At 45.9% G+C, this 21,035-nt stretch overlaps 1 protein-coding gene across 3 annotated transcripts in view; it reads left to right on the top strand.

Annotated features, from left to right (window-relative positions):
• The window catches only part of LOC135377600 (dopamine receptor 2-like), a 343,978-nt gene that overhangs the window by 255,367 nt on the left and 67,576 nt on the right, over positions 1–21,035 (top strand). Inside the window, exon 2 of one of the 3 annotated variants that reach the window (XM_064610135.1) lies at positions 4,513–4,619. The exons of the other annotated variants lie outside the window; for them this stretch is intronic. The gene's annotated coding sequence lies outside the window, so the exon portion shown is untranslated. The remainder of the gene's footprint in view (positions 1–4,512; positions 4,620–21,035) is intronic. 3 annotated transcript variants of the gene reach the window in all.

Genomic DNA, 21,035 nt, shown 5'->3' on the forward strand with positions numbered 1-21,035 from the left:
TATTGTAAAAAGTATTTAAAGTGCTCTTTAAAGTACTTTATTATTAGCAGTAAGTGAAACGCGTATTCTGAGCGCGGCCGTGCAAATGAAAGCAATGAACTTCAACTGCCATACTAAAGCATTCCTTTTATTTAGAAGATCTTGGTGCCCATTAATGTTTGATGAACTTTGGTGATATGTTACAACCCAGAACTTCATAATCCCTCTGTCAGCCCGGGTCTTTCAACCTCTGGTGCGTGTTTATTGCTTTGGTGACCAAGGAAATAAATGCTGGGGGAGGGGATATATTTGTTAGGACAAAGGAAAAAAAGCCAATGCTGGGATTCTCTTGTACCTAGTGGAATCGTATCCAATATAAAGAGGAACCGTTTTCTGACGAAGGGGTCGGGCTATTGACAAGCAAGGCCCATCGTGGGATCAGCTTATTGTACAGGAGGAGAAATGACAGATGCGCGAATTCCCCCAAATAAATAAAGAAAAATGGGGCTAAGTTCCAGTGAGCTGAAAATCAGTACACGGCGGGGAAGTGTGCTGGGTACTGCTTGACGAGTTGTACTCAACTCGAGTTCGACTCGAGTTATACTCAACGAGTTCGTACTCAACATAAGTACAAGTCTGGCCACACGCAAATCATGTACGGTCACAGTACAGGCACCGTCATCTGCTGCAATGCTATCGCATTTTGTACGCGTTTGGCAGTGCGCTAAAGAGTACAGTGATTTTCTTTTTAGTTGACGTTCGCATAGCTTGCGGGTATGTTTTTTCGTGTTTAACGTTTAAAAAAGTTGTCGTAAATATTCCTCATTCGCGACGAATAATTCAAAGGACATCCGTGCAAGCGCAGTTTTCTGACATTAGGCTTTGTTACTTAAAAAAAAAAAAAAGGAATCCATCAGTCACACTGCTATGGTATATACGAGTTGTATTCTCCATGAACAGGAACTTTATGACAGACGGAAGTTCAACCTTTGAAAATTTCGCGCTTGTGGTAGACAAGGTTTTGTTGATAGCTCGAGCAAAACTGAACGCTTGGTGACACGAGCCTACACTTTCTCTTCGTCTCGCTTCTTGTGACAACGATAACGAGAGATAGCGTTTGTATATCCGCGGGCCGAGAACTTTTCAGCACGCCCTCGTATTTTCATATTTTGCATATGTGAACGGGAGGATTATGGTATAATTGTTTCCCGTACACTAAGCGAAATTAGAGACTGCGTACTAAATAAAGGAAGAGACCTATTAACTAACCGATTAGTTCCAAGGTGTTGGAACATGTCTGTGCAGAATACGAAAATAGCACGGAAGAAAAAGCTGTGCCACGCCAGACACGAGTGTGAGCCAGACTCTTTGTATACTAAAACTGACGCAGGGCATTCTTTTTCTCCTCCTCCTCATTTTCTCGGGCAACTCTTGCCCAAAGAGCAGAGAAAGCCATATTCCAATCAGCGGTAGAATTCCAGCATGTGTGTTGGTAGCAGTAACATAAATCAGTAATGCCGTCAACAGAAATACGAGTTGACGGATTGCATATGCGAACGGGAGTGCTGTAAATAGTGTTGCAGATTTTCCCGCACATTCCGGATCGATTTCCTTCTCATTGCTGGATGGCGGATGAGCCGTTACTTGCTCATGGACAATAAAAGGAAAAGTGTTAATTTCTTACAGAAAGTCGCTTAAGAGAGAGAGTGATTATGTTTCTCTCGTCAAACGGAGACCACGGGTGTCCTATATCTTAAAGGAGCGCAGTCTAGAGGCCCAAAACTTTGTTTCTGTTTTTGGTCAGTATGGAATGTTAGGCGGCCGAAAACAGTTTTACCACAATTAGTGCAACCGTAGCGAAATTGGGACAGCTGCAATAGCTTCCCGGACCTCCCGTGCGCGAAACACCCTCCTTCGCCTTCACGGTAGGCACGTGATGAGAGCCACCCACCACGCGCGTCAGTATGTGACGCAAGTGGAGAGGACGCTCCTCATTGGACCTGGGATCACTTGATCGAGGTGAGCAACATCGCGCTGGCCGGAGCGTCTGCTACAGCTTCGGACACCCCATGCGTTCTCCGGCTACGTGATGTCCGAAACGGAGGGTTTGAAGGCTGTCCATGACACAACCACGATTTTTTGGGACCGCAGACACCACGGGAAGAACGAGTGGTGCAGCCCGAAATTAACTGCGCTTGTACAGCGAAAACTCCGTGCTTCGCGACAGTGTGAAGCCTGTCCGACCGTTTTCACCGCGCAGTTGGTTCAGTGACCAACAGGTGGCGCCACAATACCGCCGCCATCGCTTGCTTTCTGCTACTGTGAATTCTGAGATTGCACAGAAGCCACAGATATATTACGCTTGCGATCGTAATCTTATTTTCTCAGGCTGCATATATGCTTTTTTTTTCTTTCTTTTTTTTTAGAAAACGTGATATTCGAGGGTAGTTGCATAAGTTTCCGGCCCGACCAACTTTTAATAGTCATAGAGACGAAATAAGGGTATCACTTTTCGACATAGTCACCCTTAACTTCGATGCACTTTTGACACCTTTCAACCAGCATTCTTATACCCTTGAAAAAATAGTCCGAAGTTTTGTCCGCAAAATGCTGGAAAGCTGCCTCTTGCACCTCACTATCGTGTTGAAATCTCCGTCCTCTGAGATCCCTCTTCAAGTTTGAGAACAGGAAGTAGTCACTCGGTACCAAGTCTGTACTGTAGGGTGGGTGGTGGATTTCTTCGAAGCCGCACTCCTTCAGTGCAGCCTTGGCAACAGAAGCCGTGTGGACAGGGGCATTGTCCTGGAGCACCCGGACACCTTGACTCAACTTGCCGCGCCTCTTTTCCTTGATGGCGTCTCGCAGTCGGTGCAGGAGTGAAGCATAATAAGTCGCATTCACTGTGGTGTTCCTCTCTTTGAAGTCGATGAGGAGGATCCCGTGACAATCCCAAAATATTGTTGCAGTGATCTTCTTTGTGGATTGTGTGACCTTGGCTTTTCCTGGGGGTGCTTCTCCTGGTTTGCGCCATTCCATCGACTCCTTTTTCGAAAGGGGATCATAGTAGAGCACCATAGTCTCATCCCCTGTGACAATTTACTTCAATATTTCTTCTTCGTTCTCTTGACAGAGCTCCAAAAACTCTTTGGCACAGACGACGCGCTGTTGCTTTTGAACTGACGAGAGAAGTCGTGGAACCCATCTCGCACTGACCTTTTTCATGTGAAGGCCCTCGCCGATGATGCGAAAAACGGTTGTTTTGGAAAGCCCCAGCCTTTCTCAGATTTCCTTCACCTTCAGACGCCTGTGGCTCAGCACTTCCTCCTCGACAAGAGACAAATTTGCTTGTGTCACCACTTCCACTGGACGACCATCGCGTGGATCATCTTCAATTGACTCTCGCCCCAGTCGAAACTGCTTAGCCCAGTCTTTTACCGTTGTGTACGACGGAGAGGCTTCCCTGTACACGTTGTCCAGTCGCGCTTTAAGTTCTTTAGGCGAAAGTCCCTCTTTTGTCAAGAATTTTATCACAGCGCGGTACTCGATTTTTTCCATTTCAACTGAAGAGTGCACCCTGGCTGTTTGAAATGCCGCTCTCCAACCGACAAAAGCATGGAGAGGGTTGAGGGTGGTGCCCCGGCCCTCCAACAGATGGCGCCACGCGTCCTTAATCGCATTTTCAAATTCGCGCGCATTTTCTACCTCGGGCCGCAAACTTATGGAACCACCCTCGTAAATCATATAAAGAATAGAAGTCAACAAGAAACAGCGCGCAATGTTCGTAGCAGACGGTTTTTCCTACGAACGAATGAGGGGCTCTCTACCACCAACGTCACAGTAGCGTGGGTGTGGTCTGCAGTTGGAGCGCTCCGGCCTGTCACCGCGGCAGCGATTTTCCAAATTAATTGCACCGTGGTGAAACAACTTTGGAGAGCAATATTTTGTGGGAATGCTTTTCACATACTGCTTTACAAGGTGACAGCAGTTTTTGGCCATGTTAGATACCACTTTAATGCTCCTTTAAGATTACTGTTTGAACGTCCATCCTCTACAGTTACTGTTACTTTCACATATATTATTATTATTTATTATTATTATAAGGTACACACGTGATGAGGTAGCTGCACAACTTTGCCGGGGATGACTCTTTGGTATTATTGCGATGTCGGAATCGGAGCAGGTTCCTCAGGCACTCACCTTCCAACAGCAGAATGCTGAACGGCCACGCCTTCTGAGGATGCCGTTTAATGTCTGATTTATGAGACGCTACACACATTTGAACGCTTTTTCCACAATGAACTGTGGTTCATGTGAGGACAGTTAACCCACGACTCTTCCCATGCCACATTCTGTGGACCGCACTAACCGTTGCCTCGGTGGTCCACGGTCAAGGGGATGCACTGCACGGGTCTCAGCGAGACAATGCACATGAAATGGTTTTTGGTTACGGTGGTTAGGTTGGGTGGTTAGGTTGGTTAGGTTACGGATTGTTACGGTGTGCCTCGATACATGTGTTCCTGTGGCCTTTGCCAGGTCCTTGGATATCTCCTCGCTGTGCTCATTCAGTTCCGCCTGCCGTTTATTCCAAAGTGTGTCCTCCCGGGACATGGTCACTCGCTGAGTTGTGCTCCAGATAAGTGGTAAGCGTTTAATCAAATAAACGAATCACACAGCATATTTGCAAAGTTAGGTATGACCCCCAGAAAGATGACATTAATTTACATTTTGGTTCTTGTACGCGGCGCTGCTGCCACCTTTCTTTTGTCTCAATATTATGCAAGTGAACGTATCTATAAAGTTTGGTGAAAATCGAACGTCCTGAATCCCGCGAACCCTCAAATCACTTGTACCACCAGTGTCGCGGGAGGCGCCGTAGAAATCGCAACGTTACAGATATTCAGGATTACACAAGGACACTTTTATACCATAGGAATGAGCGAAAAGCAGGCATTGATGCATCATAAAAGGACCAACGAGCAAACGCGGCACTTCCACGGCCTATAGGCTTGTTTAACTAATCATGTTCGCGCTATTAGGATGAAATATTGACTGTTACCGTCGTCCATCTCATCGTCATCATCTATTGTTATCGTCTATTGTTGTTGTTATTGTTGTTGACTGTTATGATACATCGCAATGTTTTTCCGAGTACCATGTGCCCATTATAGAATCCCAGCCATTTTTGTTTCGTCTTGGGGAGTCGTCGGACTTCTCTCTCTTTTCTTTCTTTTTTTTTTCAAATGCTGCTGGCTTCTTTCAACTACGCTTCTTTTAACTTTTCGCATGGGACTGTTAAGCGATACGTAGGGATTGATTCGCATCCTTTGCTATAATGCTAGTCGCAGCAGTATTGCCATATACTGCTTCTGAGGTATTCAGCTACTTATGACTACTAACACAATGGCACGGGCGGAAGACACTGTGAGCATCGTGTAACTAGGTGCATGCATGAGAATCACAGCGGCATGCTCGAAGAGTTTGTAATTGGGATTCTTCAGATTTTTCCTCGGTGCCCATAATGAGCAACGCGGAAGCCAAACGAAACCAATTCCTAATCTGCGTATTCCAAGGCCGTAGCGGTTACCACAGATCTGTATCTTATGCGTACTCTCCGGTGCTTGGCCAGGTTGTAACTAGCAGCTAACGTAGTTTGTGCTTCGTCGCATCCTGTTGAGCTAATGCTACTTTGCTCTCCCCTCCATGCATGCATAAAGAACATTGTACGTATCTGCTCATGCATAATGCATACATTCAGCGGAATCTTGGGTGGCTGTCGCCAGTAAGTCGGTGGCGTATACAGCCATTCGTCCATATTTCAATTTAGCTGCAAACTGTCTCTTATCTTGTTGTAGACATTTGTCAGAAGTGGTTGTACTGGAAAACGTCAGACGTCTTTCTGTTTACTACTCAAGTAATTCGTATCACGCCAATATTTGCAAATCTGCCAAGGGGGAAAAAAATTTAAAACATTCAGTTCGCTGAGGCGTCTTTTTGTTGATCTTCTTCATGGCCATTTACCACCAAGGGTGACTGTATGGTCATCATTGAGCCAAATAAATTAACGGGTCTTCCCCTTCCCTTCCGTTTTCCCCAAGCAACGTGCCGTCAGCCTAGGCAGGCAGACCGCTCGTCTACTCCACGTCACCTCCCCCACTTTCGAAATAGGGCCTTTCTATCAGTATGTCTACATAAGCAGAGAGAAAGAAACTGTGTAATTTTTACGGCGTGATGTATAGAGGTGAGCGCGGGTAAGTAAATTCGTACCCGGACAGCACCCGCAGATGTGCCACCCGCAGCGTGTGAAAAAGCGGGGGGGGGGGATTCCCGCACTACCCCCACAACCGGCAGCGTCGCTGAATTTCTACCCGAAATAGCAAGACTGCGAAGCGATTCAGAAAAGAGAACGATATCGTTCTGAATGAGGTTAGTTCTGACTTCTGAGCCTGTCATGCATGTCAGCATGCCATTTTTTTTTTTTTTTTTATGAGCAACATGACGCCATTGAGGGAGGCAGACCGCTCATTCTCAACGGCACTCCACTCCACTCCACTCCACTCCACTCCACTCATGCGGTGAAGTTTTGTTTTTAGAAAGTGTTTAGGGAAAGCGACTGACATGGTAACAGCTAGTGCAATCTGACCGGCATATTGCTAGATGATCAGCATGCGTGTTGCCGTATGGAGTTGAGTGCATCCCCCCTTTTTCACTAACTGTCTGTACGTGTGCTGTTGTAGCCAGCACGACTTTTTCCGGCTACTTACGTCCCCCTCTTTTCTTTTCTTTTTTTTTTTTTTTTTGTATCGTCATCATCGGAGTTGAGTTGAAAGGAACGAGGGGAATTCCTGCGAGGGTGTGCTGTTTCGCTTAATGGTCGATATCGAATTTGTCAGCTATACAGACACACTCTTAAAAATGAACTTCACCACATAGCACGCTCCTAGCCAACCATCACCCCGAATGACAACGTTCTCGCCCTAGATTTGTTGAAAACGGGAGGAGGAGCCTATTTTGTGCCGTGCATAATGGCACAAAATAGGCTCCTCCTCCCGTTTTCAGCAAATCAGAGGCGAGAACGTTGTCATTCGGGATGATGGTTGGCTAGGAGCGTGCTATGTGGTGAAGTTCATTTCTAAGAGTGCAGATGCTCCGGTGATAGGTCACATGACCATGGTATCTGTGGCAAAAAATTGTTTTTCGCGCATTTTTATAGATGAAAACTGCGAAAATTATCAAAATTAATATGCAAGTTAGGGTGGCAAAAGGTTAGTTCTGTCACGAGTAATGCGAGTTTATCCGCCCTACCCGCGCACGCATTGCGAGCCTCTAGTAATGTGCACTGTCACGGTTTAATGATGTTTGGGTTATACAAAGTCAGGTATTTCATGGGATGCACTGCATGTTGTCTAGAGCACTTTCATCCTATTGTTATTTTAATGAAGACTGTTGAAAATACCGCTGCTCCATGTTGGGACAACAAAGCGAGATTTATTTGCTATTCGTCGCTCGGTAAGCCTACGTGATTATCTAGTCGAGGAAAACAGACCATTGGCTGCCGCTCTTTGCTTCACTCATCCCTTTTTCATCTTTAGCTTTTCTCCTGTATTTATTCAAAGTCTACGAAGAGCTAAAGATCATTAGGGCAGACGATTCTTCTCACGAATCGGTATCGATTTTTATTTTGCCACTCGCGGCGCAGCGAGTTTCTTCAGAAACAATGTGGGTGAAAGAACCAAAATAAATCCCAGGTGTGATCATTAGCTCTGTGGCTCTTTCTGTTGGTTGGAAGAGCGTCGCGAACTGTTCATTTTTCCTTTCAAAGTCTCTGAATGTGTTGCATGCGCTCCACCTAATTACAAAACGGATTTAGAAAAAGAAAGTGCACTTGTTATTCTTGCCATCGACTTTTCCGGTAATTGGAATATGAATCTAGATTGCGCATCCGACGACGGCCGAGCTGTTTTCGGGTCCCCGTAAAAAATATCGATTGATACGAATTCTTTATTGTGGTTTTGTACTCGCGAAACCCGTGGAATATTTTCGGAGAGAAGCCGCGCCTGTCACCTTATAGGAGCACTGAGGACCCCCCATATATAGATACGTTGTTTGTTTGTTTTTTTCGCTGCGGCGTGTTCTGCAACGAATAAAATGAGCCCCTGTGGGAGAACCATGAGTTCAGGTGTCCTACAGAGCGCGCGCGCGCGCGGGGCCTCTGTTCCGCACACTTTTAAAAAATCCTCCATTCGTGGTGGTAATGGCGTGGTATTTGCGAGCGATCTGCTTGCTTCTACTCTTGAAAAGAGCATATTGGATGATGAGGGAACGTCGTTACGTAACGTGGTTCCCGAGCACGTGACTCGTGACGTAGAGCGGCACAGCTCAAGCAGGTAAAAGCGACGCGTGAGCTGAGAAGAAGAAAAAAAAAACAGTTTTTGAAAATTTGATTGCGGAATTATAATACACGACAGAGCGAAAACATTTTGCGTGGTGGTGGTGGTGGTGGTGGTGGTGGTGGTGGTGGTGGTGGTGGTGGTGATGAGGGGGGGGGGATATTTTCAATGGTGGAAAAAAAAGAAAGGGAAAGGTTAGCCATGCAAGAGGCTTGCTATCCTCCCCCAGAAAAAGAAGGAAAAAGAAGAGAAAAAAGCAACAGCAAACTATACGGAAATATAGACGAAGACTGCTCCTGTAGTTGTCGCTGTGTAGGCATCCGGGCGATATCACAGAGTGCTCAAGAGAAGAAGAAAACGAAACACATAAAACTATACAGAATTATAGACGAAGACTGCTCCTGTAGTATTCGCTGTGCATGGCGGGCATCAGGAAGGTAGCACAGAGTGCCGAAGAATCCAGCGGCTCGAAGGAACCGTAGAAGCGCAGTTGTGACCTCAGCGTGCTCAGTATGGCCAAGTAGCATCGAGAGGGAAAGATCTGAGTCTAGCTCAGATGGGCGAGACTGACGCCGAGATGGACGGCGCTGGAGACTGGACCGGTGCCCTTCGTACCGCTGGCAGGCATGGAGGATGTGTCAACGTCTGCTTCTACGTCAGGCGTGGGGCAAAGAGGAGAAGGAGTTCATGTCACATTCAGCCGCAGCCGATGAAGCAACGACTCGTCGCTACGCGGCATGCGGCCACGCACAAGATGGGCCATTATGCGTGGTTCACACTACAACTTCTCTCCGTTGCGGTTACGGTGCGGATCCAGTGCGGAGGCGGCTGTCGTACGACACGCTGTTCAGACATATGCGTTCTTGATACGTCAAACGCTTGTGGTTGACCAATCACGTCTCCACTCCACCACGTCTCCATTCCACAGGCAGCCATGAACGGGCAACGTGATGGGGTCGGCGAAACTTTGAATCTCTGAATGAATCTCTGTACTCGGCTCGGCGTGGGTCGTAGAGCCACGGGTATTTCTCGACCTCTGAAATTATAGCTTCTTGTTTTGCCAACGTGCTTTCACAGGAGGCAGCCATGTTGGAAAAGCACGCGACAGCACAGCAGTGATGCGCTTGCGCGGAGCGCGTTCGCTCATTGGTCAGCTGCATCTCCGCAGGTAGCCCGTACCGCATGGACTTCGGTCGAGCTCAACTCTTGCGGTGCGTGTGCTTTTCGGAGTGTCGTGCTTCGTTGTCATGACAACCGTGTCGCGCCGCATCCGTAACGCATGAAAATGCAACAGTGTGAACCAGGCATTAGTGGGTCAGTGGATCGCAGGAAGGTATTGGTGCGGATTGCTTCTTGCTGAAAGAGCTGCGTGCAGTTGGGAATGAAGCGGCGGATTTTCAGCTGGCACATAGAGAATGTATGGGGAAGGACTATGTATCCTACGTATGTATCCTATGTGACTCAGTATCCTATGGGCGCGCCTGGGTGCGCATGGGGGCTCCTGATGGGCAGTTTGGCGAATGAAACAGGGTTTCGAGCCATGATAAACGTCACCTCATTACTCCTGTAAACGATAGTCCCGAATAAACGCGGAAGAAGACTCCCGAGAAAAGGGAGTCAGAGATGTCCCCCATTTGCGTCGACCTATACTGCGGCAATGTCGCCGACAGCTTTTTACTGCTGACACGTGTATCTCCATCGTCTATTGCCAATCGCTATTGTTGCGCTGTTCTTGAGCACTGTTGCGAATGTTGAACTACGTTGCATTGGTGGTGCTTGTTCGAGTGCTGCACGGGTAATCGAGGAGATACATTCAAACTTGGGCTTTCCTGCTACTACTACATGTAATGCGAGGCCTTTTATCTCCGTGAGTAGTATTATTAGCGACGGCTATGAGACGATGCCCGGTGTACCACCACAAACCCAGAGCCGTTTTTTTTTTTTTTTTTTTTTTTTGTTGTTGTCACGAACCATGCGGATAGTGCCATCGTAGTAGGGATCGGGGGGTAAATATTCAGTTTGCAGTGACTGTTACCGATACGACTTGTACATCATTAAAACATCCCGTTGGGCTTGTTGGTGACAGACTTTCATGACGTAAAAGCGCTAAAAACAGGACAAACACAAGACACACACACCCGCGAGCGCTCTGTTGTGTTGAGCGCTGTTGTGTGTCTTGTGTTTGCCCTGTTTTTAGCGCCTTTACGTCATGAAAGACTCGTACATCGTTTTTAGTAACACGGCGAAAAGGTGTTGTGATGGGATGATGAAACGCTGAATTAGGTGGTACCTGAATACTGCAAGAAGCAACGGTTGTTTCTGCGTTGCCCGCAGGCTTTTGTCCATGACGGAGTTCTTCCACCACCCGGCATGCATACTTATCGCTATGCCATGTTATCGTTCTATAGCCCTTGAGACTCATGGCGAACTATGCTCCTCGTTTTCGTGCAGGGCAGTGTGTGTGTTGAGTGCAGAAACGAACGAAGAGAGAACGGAAGAACCAATGAAACGCGAGGCACGTTGCACTGATGCGACCAGTGTAACATGCACACCCAAGCAAGTTCAGGTTTTTCTGCACTATACAGTGACCAGTGGAATTCCCACTCAGATTATTCCCGTGCTGTATGGCGATACTCACAAAGAGTAAACGTGCTTTAAGTGTATTAGAACAGAACAGTGGTTCTCAGCTTATGTTATTGGAGGGAACCCATGATCATGCCAGCGCGACCTCAAGGAACCTACTACATTGGGACAATTGTGTAGAAGTGGGTAAGGCGAACTAGATGTTGTACAAGTAGCAAATTTTTCTTCTGTATAACTGCTTATTCAATTGTTTAATTCTAGTTTGTGCAATTATTGTTTCGTCGCAAGATGTCACTTGAGGTTTGCCGGGTCCAATCAACTGCACTCTTAAAAATGAACTTCACCGCACAGCACGCTCCTAGCCAACCATCATCACGAATGATATCGTTACCTGCCTGATTTGTTGAAAATGGGAGGCGTACGCCTTTTTTGTGACAATTATGAGCAGCATAAGTGTCACAAAAAAGGCGTACGCCCCCCGTTCTCAACAAATCAGGGCAGATAACGATATCATTCGTGATGATGGTTGGCTAGGAACGTGCTGTGCGGTGAAGTTCATTTTTAAGAGTGTGTGTGTGTGGGGGGGGATATATATTTATTGAAAGGAACTGTTTTACAACACTCCCCAGCAGATAACGCAGTGTGGGTTGCCACTGGTGCTTGCAAATCCCAAGTCCATGTAGGCAGGAGAGTGGCTCCAAAGTTTATCCAACTGCTATCCAACGACTTTCCAAGTGTTTGTAATGCATTAGAAACAAAAGAGAAAACCAAAAGCGTGGTGCGAAGAAATTGTCGGGTTGAGCCACCCGATGGAGACAACAGCTGCTGGCTCTATGCTTTGCAATGACCGTCAGCCGCGGCAACCTGGTCCTGCGATCTCGATGTCCATCCCAGTGCCAACGATCAGACCCCGGGCACGGTCGATAACAAGTCTGTCAGAGAGTGAGCCTTGGTGGGCGGTCAAGTTATACACTCGCGGGTGCTGAACAGTATCCTGTTCCGCGGTACCTCAGGACAAAGCTCACGGTACCCCCGTTGAGAAACACTGCATTAGAAGGCTACAGTTCATTTGCAGTCCACGCACAGCTGCAACTTACAACTCTGGTTTTGTACTTGCGGTTTTCGTGGCAAATGTGTATTATACTAATTTTTCTGTAAATAGACACCATAGGCCTCGCTTCGCATACCAGTAAGTACTGGGTTGGCTAGACATAACATCAGCGTGAATTCAGTAATCTTTAGGCGCTCGATAATGCATACTCTGCAAGTACTGATGCCTTGCCGTGTACTACACCCGCACTCTTAAAAATGAACTTCACCACATAGCACGCTCGTAGCGAACCATCATCTCGAATGATATCGTTATCTTCCCTGATTTGTTGAAAACTGTAGGCGTACGCCTTTTTGCGACAATTATGAACAGCATAAGTGTCACAAAAAAAGGCGTACGCCTCCCGTTTTCAACAAATCAGGGAAGATAACGATATCATTCGAGATGATGGTTGGCTAGGAGCGTGCTATGCGGTGAAGTTCATTTTTAAGTGCGCACTGTAGCAACGCTTTACTCTTCATTTGTTACTGTCCGCGGAAAGTGCAAGGTAAATTGGAAAGTGTCTCGAAACATCCTGGACACTCCAACTAGAGAACCACAGCGCACAATATTCCTTCGGAGTATAGCACGAGGCAATTTCTTTTGTTTTTTCTTTTGTTTTTTGAGAAGGCGCGTACATGCAACCTCTTCCCTCCAACCTCGAACGCAAATCGTAACGGTGCTTAGCACGGGTCTAGGACTTTTCGGTACAGGACATTTCGGTACAGGACCTTTCGGTACGGACATTTCGGTACACGGACATTTCGGTACATGGACCTTTCGGTACACGGACCTTTCGGTACGCGGGCCTTTCGGTACACGGACATTTCGGTACACGGCCACACCGCCGGAAGGTGGTCTTCGGCTTCTTAGTCATAAAACGGTGACTGTTTCTTTTTTTTTTTCGAGTACCTAAATTGCGAGTACCTAGACTATGCATTAATCATGCAATGCGTCGTTTCAGTATGTCATCCAAGGGAAATACTCGAACCATCCCATGCACGATACATGTCTTTAGATGGTCGCCGCGAAAAGTATAATTTCCAGGCATTGCCTCTGCAGGGAGTGGCAGCCATAAGGCCGAAAAATCGAATCCCCGAACAAACCGAAAGTCAAAATTCAAGGCTAAGGTTAGGTAAAATTTTCTTTATATGGTTAGTTCAAGAAGAGTGTTTACAGTTAACACGCGCTTGGACGGACATTATGTTGAAATCTTGCGCGAAAAAATTGAACAATGTCTCTTCGGCCTTCAGATAGGTCGGTGTTTTGATTTTTCGGCCCTTCGTCTGTTGGCCATTTTAATCTTTTGGCCTTTCGTGTTTTGACCTTTTGATGGGTTTCCCTCTGCAGGACACATAAGGGCTCAAGAATGGTAGTAAATGTGGTGACGGGGGTGTAGATGTTCCCCTAAAATTGCCTGTATCGGCATGCTGCAATGAACGCAAAGTAGCCTTTCTGCAGTGCCTTACGGTTGGCAACCAGAAGGGCGTAGGAAAGAATGACCCCGGAGAAAACGTTCCCGGAAAAAAGTGCCCCCGGTATAGCAGGCGGGCATTTTTATTTGGCTTATTTTGTCCTACTCTCTTTCACAGAAGACATCCCAGATGCCCGTTGTTAATGTAGGTCGTCAAAAATGTTATGTTCGTAAAAAAGGAAATGAAGAGGTTGCCGGATTTTTCAGCAAACGTATTTTCGTTGAAAGCCGTTAAAAAAAGAAAGAAAGAGTGGTCATGGTAATTTTAATTTACAGTGAACAACGCAAAAGAACAACGAACTGATGTTACCGTACGTGCAAAACCTTGTAATGCCCTTCCTTATACAGGGTGTCTTTTTTTATACAGATTTTTTATTAAAAATATATAAGAGTCCCAGATATGCCGTTTGGGTGACAATAGCCGGCAAAGAATATCTGCCGTCCCAGAGATGTTAGAAGTGAAAAGAGGACTGCCGTAGCTCATACATTTTTAATAAAAATCTGTATTGAGAACAAAACACGTTGTCATAACCAATAAGCCGAAGGCCATATTCCAGCGGTATGGCCGTGTACCGAAATGTCCTTGTACCGATAGGTCCGTGTACCGAAAGGTCCCTGTACCGAAAGGTCCGTGTACCGAGAGGTCCGTGTACCGAAATGTCCGTACCGAAAGCTCCTGTACCGAAATGTCCTGTACCGAAAGGTCCGTATCCCGCTTAGCACTTGTTGTGTTTTGCTTTTTCTTTCTTCCCCTTTTGTTGTTAAAGGGGTACTTAAATGCTCGCAGAAGTTCACTTCAAATTACGTTACACGCTATGTTAATTTCGTAATTCATAATTCAAAACTTTATGTTGATTATGATTCTGTTATGAAGGTACAATCAGAATGATACCAGACTCTTTCTTGCCTCGGCACTAAGCAGTGAACGTTGCTTCAGCTCGTGCATCGGTGCTTTTAGCCAACGCCACTTAGATACAGAAGGCCTGCTTATTGCCTCCTCTCCCTCCTTCGCAACGTGAACATATGAAGTCAGAGTTCGTCTGTTACTGCTGCGATTCCCCGTTCTGCAAATTCAAGAACTCACACATGATTGCACCTAACGTTGAACCTGCGGACATAAATCTGTACACAAAATGTGCAACACGCTTATGAGAAAGATATGGGGTTTTGCGCTTTAATTTAAAGTTTTCCCAATATAGTACGCGGGGACTCGAGGGGGTACTCGCAGTCGGCGGTTCGTCTCCATGGCTGCCACTGCTGCCATGGCCGCCAAGCACGTTCGTGATTGGCTACGGCCATTGAAAACACGATCCTGATTGGCTGACGCTTAGTTGTTACGTCATGCACGTCGACGAGTGAGTAGGCTTTCTGTCTAGGTGGTGGTGTTTTAGCCCATGCTGCGTGTGTACGCGCATGCGACGCCATGGAGCAGGTCTGGCGAAGAGCATCTTGCGACCACGAGCGCACTGCTGTCGCTGTCCGAAGTACGCGAATGTAATATTGTTGTCACTAGAACATTTGTGATTAGTGTTGTGGGCTACAATTCAGCAAATTCGTCTTGAAAAATGCAGCAATGCGCGTCATGCCGAGCATACACACAACACTACGACTGGATCCGCTCCAAATGCACACGCACGCGACAAGCATGCGCGCGCTTCTCCTGCTGTCTGATTGGATGCCGCCAATCTTTGCTTGCTGAGGATCCATTCCTTACCGCCAAAGACGGCACTGTTTTCATTGCGTTTTTCTTTTAAGCGGTAGCGCAGTGTGAACTAATTTTGCTTGCACTATACTATGAAACACGGACTTCCATTTGAAAACAAGTTTTTTTTTTTTGCATTTTAGTGCCCCTTTAAAAAATACGCAGGAAACATACACATATACGCAGGAAACACGCAGGAATATCCTTATTTTCAAAGAGCCATTTTCGATCAAGATCCATTTCGATCAAAGAGCCATTTTCGATCGAGAAGTCTCACCACTCGATGGTGCGTTTCAACGTTTTCCGTCTTCATTCTCAAGATTAAGGAAAGTGCTCCTCGGCCAAATGGCGGAATTATTCCAGCTAAATATACGAGAGACCGCCGGCGAATATTGCTCCCGGTTTCTCAAGTTCATCCCAGACGTCGTTTTACAGCGACAGCTGTTAAAGGGAGACTTCGAAAGATAACCGGCTGCAGGCTTCTGTTATTTTTACGATTATTGACATATTTCGAACGCAGTTACGGAATATGTCGGCTGAAAACGGCACAGACGTCACAAAAATAATTTTTGAAATGTGAGGAATGTCTGGCGAAGGACTTGTTGCAAGCAACACTGGGCGGCCGTTCTGTGTTTCTCGGCTTTTGTACAACAATGAGTGATAAGAGAGGTGGTGCGAGGTGTTGCATCAAAACTTGCGACAACAAGTCGACTTCTGCGTCGGGTGTTGCTTATTTTTGCTTCCCGAGAGATGAAAAGCGCGTCGCCGTGAGTGGGAGGCAGCGCCCGGAAAGACTGCATGGAATGGTCGACACATAGTACAATATGTTCCGACCATTTCGAACCTGAAATGTTCGACATCACACCGCGTCTGACGCACGAGCTAGGAGTCTTCCAAGAACGTAAAGTGTTGCTGAGCCTCGTTGTTCCTACACAGCAAACATTTTTACGCTTTGTGTGTGTGTGTGTGTGTGTGTGTGTGTGTGTGTGTGTGTGTGTGTGTGTGTGTGTGTGTGTGTGTGTGTGTGTGTGTGTGTGTGTGTGTGTGTGTGTGTGTGTGTGTGTGTGTGTGTGTGTGTGTGTGTGTGTGTGTGTGTGTGTGTGTGTGTGTGTGTGTGTGTGTGTGTGTGTGTGTGTGTGTGTGTGTGTGTGTGTGTGTGTGTGTGTGTGTGTGTGTGTGTGTGTGTGTGTGTGTGTGTGTGTGTGTGTGTGTGTGTGTGTGTGTGTGTGTGTGTGTGTGTGTGTGTGTGTGTGTGTGTGTGTGTGTGTGTGTGTGTGTGTGTGTGTGTGTGTGTGTGTGTGTGTGTGTGTGTGTGTGTGTGTGTGTGTGTGTGTGTGTGTGTGTGTGTGTGTGTGTGTGTGTGTGTGTGTGTGTGTGTGTGTGTGTGTGTGTGTGTGTGTGTGTGTGTGTGTGTGTGTGTGTGTGTGTGTGTGTGTGTGTGTGTGTGTGTGTGTGTGTGTGTGTGTGTGTGTGTGTGTGTGTGTGTGTGTGTGTGTGTGTGTGTGTGTGTGTGTGTGTGTGTGTGTGTGTGTGTGTGTGTGTGTGTGTGTGTGTGTGTGTGTGTGTGTGTAAATGGCTTGTCTCGTGGTGCACACCTTTTGGTGTTGATTTCACACCCGAATGAAGGGTATTTTCTAAAACACCCTTTAATTAGCTGTATTCCTCCTAAAACACACTTATAATGGGCGTTTAAAATCAGACACTCTTAAAAGGGGAGTATTCTATTGAGAACACCTTTTAGGATGGAGTTATTTTTTCCTCCTGGACATAGGTGGGGAGTAACGCGTTACAAAGTAGTGCGTTACCGGTAACGCGTTACATTCGCGTAGTGAAATATGGTAACGCATTACATTTGGAAGAAAAGTAATTAGTAACGTAACGTCATTACATTTTTACTAACTAACGCGTAACGGCGTTATGCGTTACTGCGTGTTCGGGAACATTGCTTCATCGTCTAAACCTGAAAGCTTGAGCGAGGACCGTGCCTGCAGAATCCGGGAAAATCCCTGATTTTTTCTATTCATCTTCAACAATGTCAAGAAGGTCACATTTGCACCCACGAAGAACGCAAAAGAAGGATTATTGACCTACCCTGGTTGAGGTCTGTCACCTTTGTTTACCACCTCTATTTTTCACTCCCTCTGGTATTTTTCTACGAATGGGGCGAAAGCGACAGAAAAATAGCCTCTACCATCTGAACAAGTAACAATGTACCAAGGGATTGGCTGTTTCGATTTGTACTATATGAGATAAAAGGTCACCGTCTCTATCAACCTTGACAAGGAGCACTCACTGGTCATTAGGCGTCCTCTCAGTCAAACGGGCTTAGCTCACAGATGAAAATTTTGAACATCAACTACTTCTGCGTTGTAATAAATCGTACATGTAAGTTGTGTTCATGCGTGACCCTTGTTTGTGCCCAACATTGCTTGTAGTGATTTGCGGAATGCACTTATGTGACTCAACCAAAAATGGTACATATTATAAGGACAACTTGTGAAGTAATGCAAAAGTAACGGCATTACTTACCTTAAGTAATGGCGTTAGTAACGCGTTACCTACTACCGCAACAGTAACGAATAACGTAACGCGTTACTTTTTGAAAAAAGTAGTGAGTAACGGTAGTGCACTACAAAATAAAAGTAACTTCCCCACCTATGCTCCTGGAGTTGTCTTTTGTTCCCTCTCAAATGGCTAGTGTAATACAAGCTCCCTCGGCAGCATGACGAGGCATACAGTTCAACGTTCTTGCTTCTATGGCAAGCACCGCCCTGAACACAGCAAACTTCCAGACGCGTGTTTGCATCGTACAATCTACACCTGAGCGCAATGCGTCACAGGCACGCCTCGTTAGCTTGGTAACAGCGTGAGTGCCGAAGTTTGAAGAGACCTGGACACTGTCAGTAGCCTATATTGGCAAATCGGATCATCATATACTGACAATTTGTTGGGGCACCTTCGTTAAGTGTAGTGGGGTGGAAAACGTCTGTAACGGTGACGGGAATGGGTTTTTGCAATTAACACGTACGCCTGCAACGAGTCAACGATACCAGCTAAATTCATAACATCCCTCCCTGTCAAATACTGTGTTTTTAGCTCAGGTTATCGTCTCTAACGTGATTACTTGCTGAGCGGAGCTGTGAAACCAGCATATTTTTTTTCTTTCTCGAATTAAGCACCAGTTTTAACACCATATTTCCAGTTCAAATGGGTTGTAAAAAAGCTGTATTGGACGTAAACACCTCTTTCAACGCCTCACTTTACGCCCCTAATGATCGACATTGCATAAAATGTGGTATATGTCGATATTACACCTTCTTTTGTAATGCTTTTCTTGCACCCTTTGCTTCTCTCTGCGGGATAGAAAAGGGTGTTTTCATAAGAATACGCCTGTTTTGAGCGAATAAAGGTGTGAAATGATTTACTGTGCACAGTAAATCATTTTACACCTTTTTTAAGCACATTCTTGTCTCATGGCGCACTCCTTTTTTTACACCATAAAATGTGAGTGTTTTCTGAAACACCCTTTAATTAGGTGTATTCCTCATAAAACACTCTTAAAGTTGGTGTTTAAAAACAAGAACACCCTTAAAAGGGGAGTATTCTATTGAAAACACCTCTTAGGATGAAGCTCCCGAGGGAGCATGCCGAGCCATGCAGTCCGACGTTTTTGCTTGTACGGCAACAGCCGCCCTGGCACGGCACAGTTCCAGCCACAAGCACCCATCATGGTCCTAGCAACACTGTGAGTGAGTGGGTGAGTGAGCGAGCGAGCGAGCAAAAAAAGAAAAGAAGCAACACTGTGGGACAAGCGTAAGAGAAGAGGTGGAGACCGCAGCATCGTAACGCTGTCCGTGCTCGTGAAATGAGCGGCGTTACGATGCTGCGATTTTCAGACGATGCCAGCAATAAGCCCGGGCACCCTCGGTAGCCTATATTGGCGCACCAGATTGATCATACACTGAAATACAGTTTCTTGGGGTACGTTCGTTAAGCGTAGTGTGGGAGCACTCGTCTGTAACGGTGTCGGGAATGTGACGGCAATTATCACGTACGCCTCCAACGAGTCAAAGATATCAGCTAACTTCCTGACATCCCTCCCTGCCAAATATTGTGTTTTTAACTCAAGTTATCGTCTATAATATGATTACCTAATGAGAGGATCTGTCAAATCCATATAATTTTTCTTTCACGACTTAAAACACCCTTTTCAACACCATATTCCCAGATCAAAGGGGGTGTAGAAAGGGTGTATAGAACGTAAACACCTCTTTTTACACTCTTAATGATCGACATGAGATAAAATGTGGTGTACGTCGGTGTTAATGATGCTCTTTTTACACCTTCTGCTTCAATCAGCGGGATAGGAAATGGTGTTTTTATAACAATACACCTGTTTTGAGCGAATAAAGGTGTAAAATGAATTACTGTGTACACCCATTTATCATTGTACTTTATTCCTCGTCTCAGGTGACACGCGTAGGATGACTTCATTGGCGCGCAGTTTTGATGGAATAAGAACCTATATTTTGACACATCTTCGGTACTTTTCGTGGTCACGGTGCTTCACGAAGTCCACAAAGCACGTCTAGTATACGTCATTTTTATAACGGGTTCGCACGAAGAGAGACTCTGGAGAGATACTTACTGGGAATGACATGCTGTCGGCGACATCACACGGTGTTTACGAATAATAATGTAGAGAATAACGAGATTGTCATACTCTTGAAAAGTTCACTTCCCCATATATGTATATTGAAGCGTTTGTTCGGTATACCTCATAACTACATTTCCTGGCGCTATATCCTATTGGGCGCGAATTTAATTTCCACCTCCGGGTATTTCATTAGGAAGACTCCCGGGAACTTCCTCGAAGGAGCCTTTCATCGCGCGGCAAAAATCTTGTAACGCTAATCAATCGCCCGTTGGTGTGAAAAGGAGCACATGTATAGACGAATTGGTTCGAGTCAAATTAACCTTTCCGCTGAAATTGAAGGCCCTTTTTCCTTTCATTGCCGCTGCTCTTACCTGCACGTACTTTCTCTGATCCCAGTAAAATGGAACGACTTTCAGAAAATTGTTCTCGAAATGTGATAACCGAATATGCGGGTGTTATGAACCGAAGTGTGACAATATCCGCGGCAGTCTACTGGCTCTTTGTACTTTCTGAGATACACGGGCTCTGCTTTCGAGTCTGAACATGATTAGCTAAACGCAGTTGGTGGAGCCACTCTATCTGCGACGAATGTTACGAGGGGGGGGGGGATAAGTTTATTAAGAAAAAAAGAAAAAGAAAGGAAAGATCAGCCAGATGTTACGAGGGTGAATGAGGACGGTTATGAAGAGCGAAAGAATGTCGACTCTTTGAGGGGGTACGGTCATAATTTCATGCTCTATCTCAGCGATGCTAAATAATATTTGAAACTTTTTTTTCTCCGAAGGAGGAGTGAATAACAATGTAAGTTGTTGCATATCCCATACAGAACAATAAACAGAGCAACATTAGAGAGACGGGTCATATGAGTCGTGCTTAACCTAAGAACGGCATGTTTAAGCGCCGTCCGCCTAACGCTCTTCCTATTGGCTGTAATAGCTTGCTGCGTCACTCTACGTCGCGACAAGTAGTGCACCGACACCGAATTTATACAATCCCAATTATTATTATACAAGCCCTATAGGGCGGCACCTGGTGGTGCTGCAGTATAATTTCTCCGGCAGAGCAGATGTTACTGGCAATCCTCAAAATAATATTCAATGCGTAATGAACTAAACGCGGAACTGTTATCAGTTCAAAGCATTATGCGTGTTCTAATCAAAGTA

Source organism: Ornithodoros turicata, chromosome 1 (genome assembly GCF_037126465.1).
Source record: "Ornithodoros turicata isolate Travis chromosome 1, ASM3712646v1, whole genome shotgun sequence".
NCBI lineage: Eukaryota > Metazoa > Arthropoda > Arachnida > Ixodida > Argasidae > Ornithodoros > Ornithodoros turicata.